Source organism: Panthera onca, chromosome B1, assembly GCF_046562875.1.
Source record: "Panthera onca isolate mPanOnc1 chromosome B1, mPanOnc1 haplotype 2, whole genome shotgun sequence".
NCBI classification, from domain to species: domain Eukaryota; kingdom Metazoa; phylum Chordata; class Mammalia; order Carnivora; family Felidae; genus Panthera; species Panthera onca.
This window is the reverse complement of record NC_138342.1, coordinates 22,167,765-22,185,711: the sequence shown is the minus strand read 5'-3', so window position 1 is coordinate 22,185,711 and position 17,947 is coordinate 22,167,765. Positions and strand designations below refer to the sequence as shown.

Here is a 17,947-nt window from a genome sequence, read left to right as displayed (position 1 = left end):
CTATATTCTTCAGTGACCAGCATGGTCACTGGGTCATTTTTACTTTACCAACTTTCATCTGTGATTAAGGAAAGCAAAATGTACTTCTGTTGTACTTTCATCAAAATATCAGTACCTACTCATATGGTCTGTATTCTGCTGAACACAGGGTTGTCCTTCAGGAATATCATTAAGAAGAGAGTTATAAAATAGTAAAAATCATCAAATTTACAAATTTCACTTATTTCCTCTATCTCCTTTTTTTTTCAATATATGAAGTTTACTGTCAAATTGGTTTCCATACAACACCCAGTGCTCATCCCAAAAGGCGCCCTCCTCAATACCCATCACCCACCCTCCCCTCCCTCCCACCCCCCATCAACCCTCAGTTTGTTCTCAGTTTTTCTATCTCCTAAATTACAACCCTTTTTCTCAAAAGACGGATGCCTTGATATATTATTCATAAAAACAGATAAAACATACTTAACCCTTCTCTGCTTAACGATATGACCAACACTGCCACTTGCCGAATTTACTTCTCTGCCTTACACCCAACCCCAACTCTGAGCTCTAAATAATAAAAATGATTTAAAATGTAAGTTAATGCTATTTATTTCCCAGAACCAACAGCATACTTTATGTCTCTCAGCTGGTGTAACATATCAAAAATTCTGATAAAATTCTTAGGATCCTAAAACATCTTTATGAGATAGAATATTGAGCACTTTTATTAGTCATTATGTCTCAGGCACTTTGGTTTTGTCTCATTTTGGAAAGAACAGAGCACTCATAGAAGGACTCCCAGGCAGAGGCTGTTACTTCTCTCAGCTGCAAAAAGAGAAGTTACCACCCTGACATTAAAGCTACCAACTCTGTTTACTTCTATGATTGCAGGAAGCTCAGACACTCACTCCTTCTGTTTCTTATCTTCACCCTTACCCCAATCTCCACACTTGACCATGCGTTCCACCAATGGACCTGATCTCCCCCACCTCTCATACCCTTCCACTGTCCCCTCGGATAGCTACCAACCGTCGTTTAAAAAACTGAAATTAAAAACCTCAATCTTAACTTCTTTGAAGTTTCTATTAACTTTCTTTATTTTTTTCTTTTTTCTTTTTTTACTGGACTGAATGTGGGCCATCCCATGAAGATATCGCTTGCCTTGAGACCTTCTCAAGTGGAGAATGATTTTTCTCACCCCCCAAATATCTCAAAGTCATTTCCCGTTTCATTTCCAAGCCATCTATCATCTTTTTCCCATAAAAAAATCTTAGCTCTTAGATTTTCAGGTTGTAACAATCACTGTCCTTCCTTTTAAAAAAATGTTTGGGGTGCCTGGGTGGCTCAGTCGGTTAAGCATCCGACTTCGGCTCAGGTCATGATCTCACGGTTCGTGGGTTCGAGCCCCGCATCAGGTTCTGTGCTGACAGCTCGGAGCCTAGAGCCTGGAGCCTGTTTCAGATTCTGTGTCTCCCTCTCTCTCTGACCCTCCCCCATTCATGCTCTGTCTCTCTGTCTCAAAAATAAATAAACGTTAAAAAAAATTGTCATTTCCTCACCTCCTGACATTCCTCTCATTACTTTTAAGATGTTAAGATGCTCATCATCTCTGTCTCCACCCCTTATCTCATCACTTCCCTAAAGACACTTGAGATACTCTTGGATCATCCATCCCTGACTGATTGCTTTTTTTCTTCATTTTCACATTTACAGTTATCTTTGCCTCCATCCCAATTCAGCCTTCAGTTACCATCACCAATGTCATCCTCAATATTTGTGCCTTTATAAATTGCAGCTTACTGATTCAAGAAACTCCACTCAAAAACTCCATCTTTTCCTCTACTGCCCAATCATTAATTCAAATGTTATTAAGGTAAAATTTTACACATCACAGTATGTAGATCTTAAATATTTAGCTCATGTAAGTTAGGAAAATGAACATCCTTTTTTTTCCCACTTGGCCATCATTTTTTCTGGGTTTCAAGTCATTGTAATTTAATTTACTGTCTGGTTGTATTTCTCCTCCGTGAAAGTCTTATATTACATTCCTGATACTTCATTGTTTTGTTTTTCATATATGGGTCTTTAATCTCCTCGGCCCTGAGTTTTATGCGTGGGATGTGCAGATACCCAATTTTCGCAGCATAATTTTTTATAGTGCTATAATTATCTTTTTACGGGGGTAAAATACATATGACATAAAATTTACCATTTTAATCATTCTTCAGGGTTCGGTTCAGGGGCATTAAGTGCATTTACATTGTTGTGCAACCGTCACCACTGCCCATCTCCAGAACTTCTGCATCTTCCCAAACTGAAAAAGTACCAGTGGACCCTAACTTCCCATATTTTCCTCCCACCGGCCCTTGGCAATCACCATTTTGCTTCCTGTCCATATGGATTTGATTGCTCTAAGTATTCCATTGGAGCAGAACCATATAATGCTTGTCCTTTTGTGTCTGGCTTCTTTCGCTTAGCGTTCACGCTGTAGAATGTATCAAAATTTTCTTCCTCGTTAAGGCTGAATAACATGCCATTGTATTTTTATACTACAGTTTTGTTTTTTGTTTTTTTTTTTTATCCATTCTTCTGCCACTGGGCATTTGGGTTGTTTCTACCTTTTGGTCACTGGGAACAATGCTGCTAGGAACCTTGGCGTTCAAATATCCATCACCTTTTATTACGTGTTAATATACATGTATGGGTGTGATTCTAGATGTCAATTGTATTGCATTGACCTATCAATCCCTTGACTAATATCATATGTTTTAAAAAATCTTGCAAAAATAAGTCTTCGTATTTAGTGGAGAAAGTTCTTTCACCTTCTTGTTCTTCTGGAACAATGGTCCAAAAAATTAGCCTTTCTCATTTTCATATAAATTTTACTATCATCTAATAAGGTCCTTCCCCCAAAAATATTGACGACACTGATTTTGCTGGGATTACATTATACCTATCAGTTAACCTGAGTAGAATTTAATTGATTGAGTCTTCAAATGCATGAATGTGGTGTGTTACTTATTTAGTGATTCTATAGATCTTTAATAAAGTTCTGTTATGTTCTCTGTAGAGGTTTTGCATATTATTGGACTTATTCCTAGATAGTCACTATTTTTGTTGCAACTGTTAAGAAAATGGTTTTCACTTTTATTTCTACCTAACATTTTGCTGTTGTATTGAAATTCAATACATTGTTGTACCTATTGCAAAAATTGGAAAAAGATGCACCTAATTGATTTTGTACCTGTGGCTACTGCTAAGCTCTATGAGAAGTTATCGATTCTTTTGTATTTTCTATATTAACAATATGTAACTTGAAAATAATGAGAAATTTGTTTCTCCATTTTTTTATTATTTTACTTTCTATTTGTTTTCCTCCCTCACTCTAATGGCCAGGATCTCTAGGTCAATGTTAAATATTTATCCTCAAAGGGAAAATTTCACAACATTAGCATTATTTATTATGTATGTTTCAGGTTTTTTGAATACATCTTTCCTCAGTTTAAACAATTTCCTTTCTTTAGTTGTCTAAAATTTTTAAACATAAATAAATGTTTAATTTTACCAAATATATTTACTTATTGATTGAATAAGATTTTTGTCCTTTCACCTAATTGCTTTCTAATAATTGCTTTTGTAATGTTAAATTAAACTTATCTTTCTGCAACAAATCCGTTTTCATCATGATACATTAATCTTTTATATCTATGAGATTATATATATATAATAATATATACAGAGAAAAGAGATATATAAGAGAAAAGTAATATATATTACTTATATATCTATTACTTTTCTCTGTATATATTATGATATATACAACCACACAGCCTCTTTTTAAATTAATTAATTTATTTATTTTGAGAGAGAGAGAGAGCAAGAGAGAGAGAGAATCCCAAGCAGGGTCCACACTGCCAGCACATAGCTCTGACGCGGGGCTCAAGCTCACGAATTGTGAAATCATGGCCTGAGCTGAAACCAAGAGTCAGACGCTTCACCAGCTGAGCCACCTAGGCACCCCGTTAACCACACGGCCTTAATGATCCCATCAACTGTCTCTACAAACACTAATGTAGGATTCACAGTAGAAGAGAAAGTTGAGAACTATGGGGATGCCACATATATCACCCTAAATAAGAAGACAGTACTTTGCTGTATGAGAATAGGGCTTTATATGATCTCTGGAATAAAAAGCATCTTTGGAATCTGTTATCTGCACGCTTATTTCTTTAAGTGCTGCTTCTACTCATTCATGTAGAATATGGAGTCTGACTCATCCCTAAATTCTATAATCTTAGCTTTGAACTTCACCACTCGCCCTTTATAGACTGGCCATACCCATAGACTTTGGTAAAAGTTCCTTATTATTGGAATTTTTTGATGTTTGGTCCTTCGTATTTGGTCATTTTTAATTCTCATATTATCATATTTGATGTATTTCTACAAATTACTCCATACTGGAATACAATGCAGTCGAGGATGGGAAATATTCTTCTGCACTATGCCATCAACAAATATTTACTGGATTCCCAGAAGGGCTGGGAACCATAGTCAAAATGAAATACTTTAAGATATCTTTCATGTGTTTCTCCAGTTAGAAGGAAAAAGTTATATTCTCACATGTACACCTTGACACAAGAAAACAAGAATCCAGTGAATGGAACAGATGAGTGTTTCTAAACATGACTGGTCATCAAAATCATTGGGGTAGTCTCAATTTCAAACGTCTGGGTCCAGCCCCCAAAGACTGTGATCAGTAGGATTGCACGAAGCATAGGATTGTATGTATGATTTTAAAATAATTTTTGAATACATCGGCTACACATCCAACATGAAATTTAAAAACCACAAAAGAACAATCAAATGAAAGGTTTTCTCATATCCTGTTCCTTTGCTTGTCTTCTCAGAAGCAACCACTCATAAAAATGTCTTAGTCCTTCTGAACTCTCTCTCTGTCTCTGTCTCTGTCTCTATCTCTGTCTCTCTCTCTCTTTTACAAAAGCAAGCATGATATACACATTGTTCTATATTTTGCTTTTTCACTGAATAGAACTTGAGATCGCTTTATATCCTCAGGAAAAAAATTATCTAGACAAAGCATGTCAATATTGAGACCATTCCTTTTATATCCAAGTAATTGAGAAACAAATTGCCATGCTAGAATGATTCTCTTTAAAAAAAAAACTAGAAATATCAAAGTATGTCAGTTTTTAAATTTTGACTGCAAACTACTTGTATACTTTAGGAGTTTTCAGCAACAGCAAAATGCTATAGCCAATACAGCTGTGACCATTCAGTCTTGGGTACGAGGTTGGATATGAAAACGACAAATAGCGCGGAGACCTTCCCACTAAACGTGAAGTTATTCACTACCTGTTTATTTTTTAGAATTCCCATAAGGACCCTTTTATTAGTTATAACACAATTGTTTGCAGCCAAAGCAGAAAGGATACAAAACTACGTTTACATCAAGAGAAGAAAACCTGGACTATTTGAAAAAGAATATAAAATGAATCAAAGCAATATTTAACCTGAAAAGAAAAACGTGGAAGATCATGCACTCTTCTACATTGAAGACAGTGGTCAATGAAAACTGAATTTTATTCCTTTCTGGTTGGCACAATCTAGTTGTCTTAGTCTTTTAAGTTTTGAAATTAAATTCCATTTCATCTGAGAGGCAAATAATGGTGTTATTGTTATTACCTCCGACTTTAGACCCAGTTTTTACGGTAAAATGAAGAATTAGGAATCATATCAAGGGAACTGGCAGGAACTCCAGCTTGATTTATATGAACTTACCTTCAGCATCCCAACTGACAGGGAAGATGGAGGAAATGTAATGCTTTTAACAAGAAAGACATGTGCATGGCATGCAGAATACTTCTTTTTTCTGCCAGAGTTTTAATTTTCTTTTCTATAAATTTGCAATGTTGGACTAGATCAGAAAACCTTGGCTCATGCCCCAAATCCAGCTTGCCACCTGCATTTGTATACTTGTATATAAAGTTTTATTGGACCACAGCCACATCCATTTGTTAACATATTGGTTATGGCTGCTTTTGTTCCATTTGTTAACATATTGTTTATGGCTGCTTTCGTTCCACAACGTCAAAGTTGAATAGTTGCCATGAGACTATATGGCTGCAAAGCTAAGAATATTTGCAGGAGTAGGGGTGCCTGGGCAATTCAGTCAGTTGAGCATCTGACTTCAGCCCAGGTCATGATCTCATGGTTCGTGAGTTCAAGCCCCGAGTTGGGCTTTGGGCGGACTTTGCAGAGCCTGCTTTGGATGATCTCTCTCCCTCACTCTGTGCCCCTCCCTGGCTCACACACAAGTTCTCTCTCTCTCAAAAGTAAACACACATTTTTAAAAAATGTATATAAAGGAAAGAATATTTGCATAAGTTTACAAATCCTTGAACTTGATAATAATGACTAATAAAACTTCACATTGGTGGAGCACCTCCTCTATGCTAAAAACTTCATATGCTTTACTTCACTTACATTTGTAAAAATGTTGGAGACGGATGCCGAACTTTGAGTAGTCCCTAAACTCACTTGGGGGAACTGATCTAAACTCAGGTTCAATAACTTTAAAGTCCTCATTCTTAAACAATAAACGCCCATCTAGTTCTAAAGACCAGATATATTTGCGGAATGTGTATAGCCTATGACAAGATATGAAGGACGTGAGAGGTAAAATGTAGATTTATCAAATAGGCTATTTGAGGACAGGCATGATATCTTCCTTTTTGTTTCCCTAGTAACTGTCGCAGAACTGTTATATAGTTAGCACATACTAAAAATTGTATGAATGCATCAACTCTGCAGGCTTGAGGGAAATTAATATTGCATAAGATGGGGAGAGGCAACATAAAACCATGATAGAAGTCAGATATATTGTGGAATATTCCTGTAAAGGACATAAGAAAAGTAGCATGTTCTATTTCAAGCAGGAAAGATCAAAGTTGAAACTAGCCATAATACCTTTGAGTGAGGGAGCAGATCAGAGTGGAATGAAACTTGGACCCAGCTGAAGAAGATGTCTTCCAAAGTACAGCTTGAAATTCCAGTTTCTTCTCCAAGGCATGGAATACTTATTGTCATCAATCTAGAAAGAGCTGTCAATACAAGTTGTAACTCTTTCTGCACACTTTCTTCTGTGAGCAGACTTCCTAGACGAGGGGTTCACTGTCTAGCTGGAAAATATCATGATTATTCCTCTGGTCACACCTCATTCAAAACACATCATTCAAAACATTCGCTTGAATAATTCCTAACTTCCTGTAGTGAGTCTCTAACCAGCCCCGCCCAAGAAAAGTTAGGTCCTAGCCAGCAATATAAATGATGTCACCTAAGTGTGAACACAAAGCGAGCAAACATTTTTAAATTTCTAAAAGAGAGAGAGAGAGAAATAAAGAGAAAGAAAAAAAGAAAGAAAGATAGAGGGAGAGTTTTATTTAAGTGGGGACAGCTCCCCAAATACAATCTTCACAAAGAGTGCTCCAGAGAAGGAATGCTTAATACAGGATTATCCACGTTTTTTTGTTACATCAAGCATTCAAAATCATCTGGCCAAGGACATTTCATACAATTACAAACTTTATCTTCTGCTTTTTGCATCTGTAAGGTTGCAGGCTTCAGAATATTCTCTTTATTTGAAATGTTTCCTTTAGGTTATTTGCTAACAAGGCAGATGTATAGTGGGTGCTCGGTGAAGAAATAGAGCCCATGCTTTGAAGTTTGGTGAAGTCATTCTGATCTTGATAAGAGTATAGCTTCCCTGGGAGCCCAGGAGAAGAGCCCACAGACATTAAAAGTTGAAAATTTCCTTTACTGCAAGTATCATGTATCAGGGTGGGAAATCGCCAAGACAACCCAGAGAATCTAGGGATGGCCAAGATTGGCCCAGTATTTCCTTTCATGCAGCCTCCAGGTTTACCCACCTATCACCTTTAAACGTTTTAAACCTTCATGAATGGAAGGTGTCTGTCCCTATCTGCAACAGTCACCCTTCGGTGACTCGAAAACTGTTCACCCTTTATTCCTGACACACAACTCAGCTCGATTCTTTTATACCGAGGGGCATATGTTATGAACACGTTGTTATGGAAGGTAGAGACCATTTATTCTCTTCTGTCCAATCTCCAGAATTTTCTCTTATGTCTAGTAGTTAACACAGGAATGAAGGCCAATGGTCACTGAACTGCTATGAATGCTGGAAGGAGGAACGACTATTGAGGGCCCTGTCAGCCCATGATGACATCCTAGGATCATAAAGCCTATTGTTTTAAAGGCAGGATGGGCTATGCTTATCAACTATTATACATGTGGAGTGAAGATAGAGCCAGAGCAAATAAACAGCAAGCAAACAAACAAAAAAAAACAGAGCCATGTAAATGATTGACCTAAGAAGCCAGAATACAAGTGACAAACAATGACTCCCCACAGGGTCATACATTGAAATGGTGGAGGGGCACCTGGGTGGCTCAGTTAAGTGGTCAGATCTTGATTTGGGCTTAGGTCATGATCTCGCAGTCGTGAGATCAAGTCCTGAGTAGGGCTCTGTGCTGGGTGTAGAGCCTGCTAGAGATCCTCTGTCTCCCTCTCTCTGCTCCTCCCGACTCACTCACTCCCTTGTTCTCTGAAAAAGAAAAGTTAAAAATAAAAAATAAATGGGGATATGAAAGGCTTTCATTCCTAATATCCTGAGACAATGGAGGTCCTGGATTTCACAAAATAAAGCACAGTTACAATATATACACTTGGATGAAAACCACATCTCATAATGGAAGAAGTTCTAGATTAGTTTTAAATCTTCACATATACCTGAAACATCTTCAAAATGGATTTCCTTTCTGGTCGTTCCCTCTTAAAACCACATACCATCCCAATATTTTCAGGCTCCTTAAAACAAAATGGCATTGTTCGTCCCCTACACTCAATTTTGAGAGCTGAGACCACCTTCATCCACACAGCTTTAACTGTTGGGATGGAGATCTGAAGCCACTTGTGTCAACATGGCATTCCTCTTTGTTCCAGGAGATTCCTGGCCAGGAAGATAAGACTGTAAACCAATAAATAACATTACCATTGGTGCCAGGACTTTTCTAAAAGCCAAAACATTTGAATGAATAGTTTGCTCATCTAAACAAGCAGCCCTGCTGTGGGAACAATGGGTTGTTCGTTTAGCCAAACAGCTCACTTATCAAACATCTGTTTATTTATCAAAACTCCCTGCAAGATGCTTGCTTCGCTGTGCCCACCAAAGCGAACATACTATATCAAGAACTTGACCCAATCCCAGTAAGATATGTGCTTTGAAAGACCTGCCTTGAAGTACTCCTACCAAACTCCTACCAAAGTCTACGCCTGGCCTCTCCTTCCCGAGACGCTACCAAGACTACCGAAGTCATGCTCTATCTCATAGTAGGTTTAATCGGCCTAGCTTTGTTTGAAGAACAAGGTTTGCCGGTGGTCTTTTGCGGAATTGATAGTCAATCCGCATCTATATCCAACTGTCAGCTGCAGTGTCTCCTGATCTTTAAATGGATAAACCCCAGGGGCGCCTGGGTGGCTCAGTCGGTTAAGCGGCCAACTTCGGCTCAGGTCATGATCTCGCGGTCTGTGAGTTCGAGCCCCGCGTCGGGCTCTGTGCTGACAGCTCAGAGCCTGGAGCCTGTTTCAGATTCTGTGTCTCCCTCTCTCTCTGCCCCTCCCTGTTCATGCTCTGTCTCTCTCTGTCTCAAAAATAAATAAACGTTAAAAAAAAAAAAAAAAACTAAATGGATAAACCCCAGTAATCATGGAAAGAATACAGAAGGATACATGTCTGGAGAAATATGTATGAGAAACTTACAGAACCCTCAAGCATTTTAAGATAGCTCGTCAAAAACAAATAAGACCACAATTTTATCTATGGTCCAAAGGGAGTTTGTTGATATATGTATTTACTATGATAATACTACATATACTAATAGTATACTATACTATACTATACTATACTATACTATATATACTATACTATACTATATATACTAATATAATCATTAATCATGAATCATTAAATACCTTTAAAAGACTATTGTGAGATTTTCTGATTCACATTCCAGATTCTTCAATAAGAAGTAATAACATCTGAAGAGATAGAAAAAAAGAGAAAGAGATAGCCCAAGCACAACTTTGTAATGTACATTATGTTATTTCAAATGAGTTCTTCAACCCTTAATCCCACCCTCTCAAGCCTCTTCCTTCTTCTCTTGGTAAATGATTTAATTGACATTCTAGTATTCCGCAATGCTGCCCATGTTATTTCAGGACTTTGAATCCCTGATGTTGGCTCCGTTGTGTCAGCAAGAAAATTTCCTTCCTTCCTCTGTTCTTTCCTTTTCTGCCTTGCCTTGCCTTTCTCTTCCTTCCTTCCTTCATCTTCCTTCCTTCCTTCATCTTTCTTTCTTTCTCTTTCTTTCTTTCTTTCTTTCTACTTGAATTGCCTCTTCCGTTGGTTGCAGTATATAAATAGTTCTAATGATGCGGTGTGATTCTATATCTATGATTACCTGGAGATGTTGTGTCAAATATACAGCATTATAAATGATACACTGAGAGACACCCAGGGGGCTCAGTTGGTCAAGCATCCAGCTCTTGATCTCAGCTCAGTTATTGATCTCAGGGTTGTGAGTTCAAGCCCCATGTTGGGCTCCACACCCAATATGGAGCCTACTTAAAAAATAAATAAGGAGGGGTACCTGGGTGTCTCAGTAGGTTAAGCGTCTGACTGTTGATTTCTACTCGCGTCATGATCTCATGGTTCATGGGTTCTAGCCCCACATCAGACTCTGCGCCGACAGCACAGAGCCTGTTTAAGATTCTGTCTCCCTCTCTCTGACCCTGCCCCCCCACCTCAAAATAAATAAAAATTGTAAAATAAGTAAATAATACATTTACAGAGGCATTTTAAATTTTTTTCTGCTCATTTTTGTGTCATTTGATCTCACCATCCACTATTACTCTCCTACTCTCCTGGTAGTCGCATGTTCTGAGTCTAAGAGTTCTTATTCATGACTAACAAATTGATCGATTATTCATTTAAGTCTTCCTACCCGATTCAAACTATGGAATTAACTGTGTCTTACTTGCAGCTGTTCAAAAGAATGGTCCATAAAAGCATCTCGGCGTTAAAAGTCTACTTGCTTTGTCGCGTTTTAACATGTGGGTTTTATTATTTTCAGGCACGGTGAGGCCAACATATCAAGAGAAACTTACCATTGAAAACACAGCTTGTTAGTCACAGTGCCCCAGAGAAGGGAGCAGGCCATGCCACACAGGGCCACAAGAAGAAGAACAGGAGACAGAAGGAATGAAGGGAAAGTATCTGTGGAAGCCCTTATTGCGGTCCCACGGGAAAGTTTTCGCACAGCAGGGAAGCAGGCGTGGGATCAGTTCGTTTGAATCATTTCTGGGTATAGCTCTTCTGGTGCACAGCAGCTATCTCTAGTTGTCTGCTGCCTGGCCTTGGGATAATGAGGGCAGAGAAATATTGCCTCCTGCAGAGCAAAAGCCATCTGGAAGAGGTCGTTCAGAATATAGACTCTTGGTTGGTCTGCATATGAAAGTAATGCTGGGGCATTCATTTGCCATCCCCAAGAATTGAGGCAGCCTCTCCAAGTCAGTGAGGGCTCAGATGTCAGATCATCAAGAATATAGGTAATAAAAACGTATAGTTAACACATTATATTGAATTACAATTTGCATATGGTAAAATTCACTAAGCTTAAGCATACAGCATAATACATTGTTTATATTTGGATACACTCATGTAATCACCCCCCAGATCAATGTTAAAACATTGCCATTGCTCCAAAAGATTCTGTTGAGTCTCCTTCCGCTTAATACCTGCCTCTCCCAGCAAGGAAGGCGATATTGTGACTTCGATTAGAATTCCCTGATCTTGAACCTCATAGAAACAGAATTGTACATTATGAACCTTTTTATGTCTGTTTTCTTTCATTCAAATTCTCTTTCTGGGGTTTATCCATACGGTTGCACTTACCAAGTTTGTTACTTTTTAGTATTGTGGAGTCTTCTTAATATGAATATAATGAAATGTGTCTATTTACTCTGTAATAATTGAGTTGCCATGAAGATTCCTGTACATGTCTTTCACGGACACGTGTACTCATTTCTCTTGTGCATACCTAGGAGTAGAAATGATGAATCATGGGACTGGTATTGTCTCTAGTTTTAGTGCATACCACCAAAACGTTTTCCAAAAGTTAAAATAATTAACCATCCAATCAACATTATATGCGAATTTCCATTTCTCTGCATCCTTGACAACATTTGTAATTGACAGTCTTCTTAATTTTACCATCCTGTTGGTTGTGCAGTGGTTCCCAATCATGGTTTTCACTTCCATTTCCCTGATGGGCAATAATATTGAACACTTTTACATATGATTATAGGTACCTCTTCAAGATCTTTGCCACGTTTCATGTTGAATTCTCTGTATTTTTCTTATTTAATTAGTAGAATATCTTTATGTATTCCAGATATCAGTCCTTTGTCAGATAAATATTTTGAAAATATTTCCTCCCAGTCTGAAACTTGTCTTTTACCTTCCTTAATGATATATTTTGATAAACAGAAGACCACTTTCTCATCTTTAAACTTTCATTATTAATGCTCTTTTGTTTTTAGTAATTTTCACGATTCCCAGGATTAGGAAGATATGTCTTCTTCCAATAGCTTTATTATTTTACTTTTCAGTGATTGGTCTGTGAGTCACATTAAATTGATATTTGCGAATGATGTGGAATAGACTCAGTATCACCAAAACTTTCTTGCTTATGTTCGCAATGCAAACGAACAATTTCTTCTTGAATTAATTGTGAATTCGACTGTAAACCTCTTTGTGTTACCATAATCAATAGCTTCTATGATTAGAGGAAGCCAAGTTTTAGAATTCTGCAATCACAATTTGTGCATGCAATTCAGAACAAACCCAACAAATAAATTCATGAAAATGAAGCCAATAACCTAAATTTATGATTCAGATACGCTGAGACATCTAATTTACCAAGCTTAAACCCTGCTCCTTCTTAAAAGTTCCTTTTGGAGTTCTTTAATGCAGTTGTCTACATTAGCTCAAAGTTTTGTTTTGTTTTACAACATTTGTTTTTAGAAAAAGTACTGTGTAAGCCCCAAATCCATATACTTTCTTCAACATGGTCAAGAAATATGCATCTCATTTACTTTATGCTTTATTTATAATCAAACAGCCCCCTAAAGGTTCCTCCTTAACTGTAATAAGACAAACCTTAGAAAATCTACCTAAATTAACTTGCTAGTGTCTAAGAAAACTACAAAAGTAAAATCATGTTAACACAAGAGAAGGCAAAGTTGTTTTTGATTAGAGAACTTGAGATTTATCTAGTAAGCTCCCCCTGACATCGAGAGGTGAATATGATGACTTCTGCATTCCAAGAATCTTTGGTAAGGACTAAATGTGGTTCATGAGAATAATACAACCACAAAAGAAACCTACATGGCAACTGTTTTCTCGTAATCCTTCATTCTTCAGCACATATCTATTGAACATTTAATATTTCTCTGGGACTATAAAGCTCAACAAAAAAGCCATGGTCCTAAACATTCATGGAGCTTCTAGTGCAGTTGGGTAAATAGGTAAAATCACAGACTGGGGGAAAAAAAAGTAACTGCATATTATAATAAGGCAAGGGGAGAGAAAATGCTTACACAGAGAAGAAAGGGCCAGATGAACTTTCAGGTTAACGGTAGATGATCAGAAAAGGTCTCTTCAAGGAAGTATAGAGCATCTAGAGAAAAACTAAGCCAGCTTTACAAACCATGCAGGCCACCTCGTGTGCAAAGTGCTCACAGAGACAGGTGAGAGAGCAAACTGACATGAGTTAGGTCTATTACTTTGCTTATGTTTCTGCCTTCGGAAGTAGAGGAAAGAAGACTAGAACCTACGAGCAGATTCCGAAACTACTGCAAGTGAAACCCCAAGATAACCTGCCCGTGGTTCTCAACAAGAGAACCAGATATGCCAATGTCGCCAAGAACCCTCTAAGCTTGCTTGTCCCTCAATATTAATAGATAAAATAGAATTCATTTCCAGCGGGCCGTGGAGACCCAGCCCATAGCCTGAGAGAAAATGTCCAGAGATCCAGAGAGAATGTTTGCCCTTGTGGGCTTGGATTTGCCCTTGGACTTGGACATGGATTTGATTATTTTAACCTTTGCCACTGATGTGGTTCATTGTCCTTAATGTGTTCCATGCAAGAGTATGACATATTCTTCAGACTGACAAAGTCTTGGTTTGCTCCACAAGATAATTCTACTTCTTCAAGAGATTCTGCAACATGCTCAGCTAATATAAAAAGAGCTTTGATAGCTGGCACACTGCATTATCATCTAAACAGTTCATATTTACATCGTATAGACATTTTCCTCCTGTAGAGAAAACACCAAATTTTCCTTTCTCTTTGATTAGGCATAAAGTAGAAAAATAAACACTTCTAAGGAATATTTTTTAAACTTTTTCAGGTTTTTTCTGTGAATTTTCTCTGCTTCTTCTCTCAGAATTAAATAGAAAACAACACAAATATTTTCCATGAAGACTCTGGATTCTTTTCGCCAAAGATACCCTGAACTTAATGCTTTTCAGGATGTTGAGATATATAAACTAGGATCTCTGTTGACTAGATCTCATGCCCCTGGGATCAAAACGCAACAGAACTTTTACAAAACCTGCTTGGGAAGATGGCATCTTGGTGTCCAATATCCAGCTATAACAGATAGAAAGAATGCTAGATTTCCCTTCCACTCCCCATTTCTTTCTTCAAGGGTAGAACTTTGAAGAAGTATCATTAAATAGATACTCTTCTTTTAGAAATGATACTCTCAGCAAAGACTTCAAATCACTCTTTGAGAATGAAAACCAAGTGTCTCAGAGAATGCAAGAAGAGATTTTGGAAAACGTGTCTATGGAGCTAATGTCAGCCTGTTAAATTGCTTAGTCCTATCCTGGTTGGAGATTATATAATATTATATACAATCATATTATATATATGAATATATAATCATTATTATATATGAATATACATTATATATGATTATATGATTATTGTGTTACAAGATTATATATATGATATACATATAGATTATATATGATTATATATATATATATAAGATTATATATAGAATATAAAATATATGGAGAGGGAGAAAGAGAGAGAGAGACACTCAGTTATGTGCTGAATTGTTTCCCCTCAAAATTCATACATTGGAGTCCTAACCCCAAGTACTCAGAATGTAACTGTTTTTGGACATAAGATTTTTAAAGAGGTAATTAAGGTTAAATAAGGTCCCTAGGGTACACCCTAACCCAATATGACTAGTATTCTTGTAAGAAGAAGAGGAGATTAGGACACACACACAGAGGAAAGACCAGGCACCATATGAAGACACAGCAAGGAAAGAGCTATCTGCAAGCCTAGGAGAGAAAAAGAGAAGAAACTAGCTTAGCTGACACTTTGATCTTGAACTTCTAGCTTCCAGAATTGCAAAAAAAAAAAAAAAAATGAATTCCTATTGTTTAAGCCACCAGTCTGTGATAGCTTTTATGGTGATCCTAGTAGACTTTTTTTTTTTTTTTTAGATGTATATACACTGTGGAGGTATACATATCTCTCTCCAATACAAACACAACTTACACAATATCTACACACACTGTTTTCTAAAGGTGGTGGTGTTTGTGCGAAACTTATGGGAGATATCAATTATGTTTACAGCAGCCCCTATTTCTTACAGAATATCTGGTAGATACTCTGGAATTTTTAGATCTTTGGTAATTTTTCTAGATACTGTTTGAAAATTGAATAATTCATTTTTATTATTATTTTTTTTCTTTTTTAGATCAGTTCTCTATATCCTATCTTATAACACTCAGATAAAGGAAACCAGCTAACCCATTTGACATTCTTCTGGGACTATACTCAGCAAATCCAGAAGTTCAATGACAATATTATCTACTTTTTACATTCCTATAGGTGACAATATTTGAGGTTTTTAAGTTGCTATGTAACAAGGGTCTCCTTGCCCCCAGGTTCCAATAACATTTTGCTCGGTCTTCATTAAGCCCTCACCAATGGCCTTCTTGAGGCCTGTCAGTCATCCACTACCAAACTCAAGACCTTCCAGGTTCCGCTACCATGAATCTCGAAGCCACATGTCTTCAGTTTTTCTTATGGCAGCATGATGCTTCTGATATCAAATCGTGTCCCCTTTGCTACTTCTGCATTCAAAACCCTCTCCAACTGTAATGGAAGAAAATAACAATTTCATTATGCTCACCGATTCTGTGGGTGGGTCATTCAAACAGCACAGTGGGGATGACTTACATTCCAAGGGATCTGGGGTCTCCATTGGAGATGGAGTCTTCTCCAATTGAGTCTTCCGGGGACGGAAGACTCAAACAGCTGAGAGTTCTAATAACTGTGACTAAAGGATCCATCTCCATGGTGCCTTAATTGTTGATATCTGGTCCCGGAACTGGGGTTATTAGAAGGCTTAGCTGAGCTCAGACTGTCTTGTCACCTAGAGTGCTTGCACGAAAACCATCTCCCTATGGCTTGGGCTTCCCATGGCGTGGTGACCAGGATCCAAAAGGGAGCACCCAAGAGGCACCTTCCAGAGAGAGAATGTTCTAGAAGAACCAGATGGAAGTTCATGGTCTTTTATGATCCCACCTCATCAGTCACATAACATTATTCTTACCCTAATTCATTGGTCAAAGCATTCATGAGCCCACTCAAACTCAAGAAAACAAAAATATAGATCACCAGTCAGTAGTCTGGGCAAGGCAAAAAATTGGGGTCATGTTTTAAAACTGCCACATGGTTTCTTAAATTCCTTATGCCACAAGTCATTTCTCTTACTAATATTCATATAATTTGATATTTCTGATATGGGGAATACATTTTTTTTTTAATCTGTTCATGACCAGTTTGAAAATGTACCCAGTTAATCTATAATGATCAGTAGTTAATTAAGCCAGGAATCAATGCCTGCTTTGTAGGTGAGAAAAATAAAAGAAGCAAGCTGAAGTGATTTATCCATGGTAGAATTCTGGGTGGTGAGAATAGAAAGTAGAATTCCTTATCTGTGGGGCGCCTGGGTGGCGCAGTCGGTTGAGCGGCCAACTTTGGCTCAGGTCATGATCTCGTGGCTTGTGAGTTCGAGCCCCATGTCGGGCTCTGTGCTGACAGCTCATAAAGATACTGTGCTGACAGTATCATAAAGATGCCAATTCTACAAAAATTGATCTGTAAAATCAATAAGACTTCAAACAACTTCCTCAAAATGGTTTTTATGGATTCTGTGTCTCCCTCTCTCTCTCTGCCCCTCCCCTGCTCATACTCTGTCTCTCTCTCTCTCAAAAATGAATAAGCTTAAAAGAATTAAAAAAGGGTTAGAGTGGGAGAGAGAGCCAAAGCATAACAGACTCTTAAAAACTGAGAACAAACTGAGGGTTGATGGGGGGTGGGAGGGAGGGGAGGGTAGGTGATGGGCATTGAAGAGGGCATCTTTTGGGATGAGCACTGGGTGTTGTATGGAAACCAATTTGACAATAAATTTCATATAATAAAAAATAAATAAATAAATAAATAAACACTAAAAAAAATAAAAAAATTAAAAAAGAAAAAAAAAAGAATTCCTATTCTTCTCCTCCTCCAAAACATCCAGCGCTATAGTAAATACGTTGACTGATCATACCACTAATTTCTAGTTTAATGGCATTGTTTTTAAAAATTCTGTAACTATTTTTTTCTTTTCATAATAAATTGAGTCATATGAAAAAACATAAACATGTGGGCTTTCAGAGCAAATAGACGTCATTTCAACAACTTACAAGTTACCCTTTTGCATGTTATGCCAT

The 17,947-nt window shown here is 37.5% G+C and overlaps 1 long non-coding RNA gene across 1 annotated transcript; it reads right to left on the bottom strand.

Annotated features, from left to right (window-relative positions):
- Positions 1 to 7,499: 7,499 nt before the first annotated feature.
- LOC132693345 (uncharacterized) lies at positions 7,500 to 16,364 on the bottom strand. The gene is made up of 3 exons (XR_009616742.3): positions 16,155 to 16,364; positions 10,054 to 10,119; positions 7,500 to 8,626 (listed from the first exon to the last, which is right to left on the bottom strand). It is a non-coding gene; the product is annotated as an uncharacterized LOC132693345 (long non-coding RNA).
- Positions 16,365 to 17,947: the final 1,583 nt, after the last annotated feature.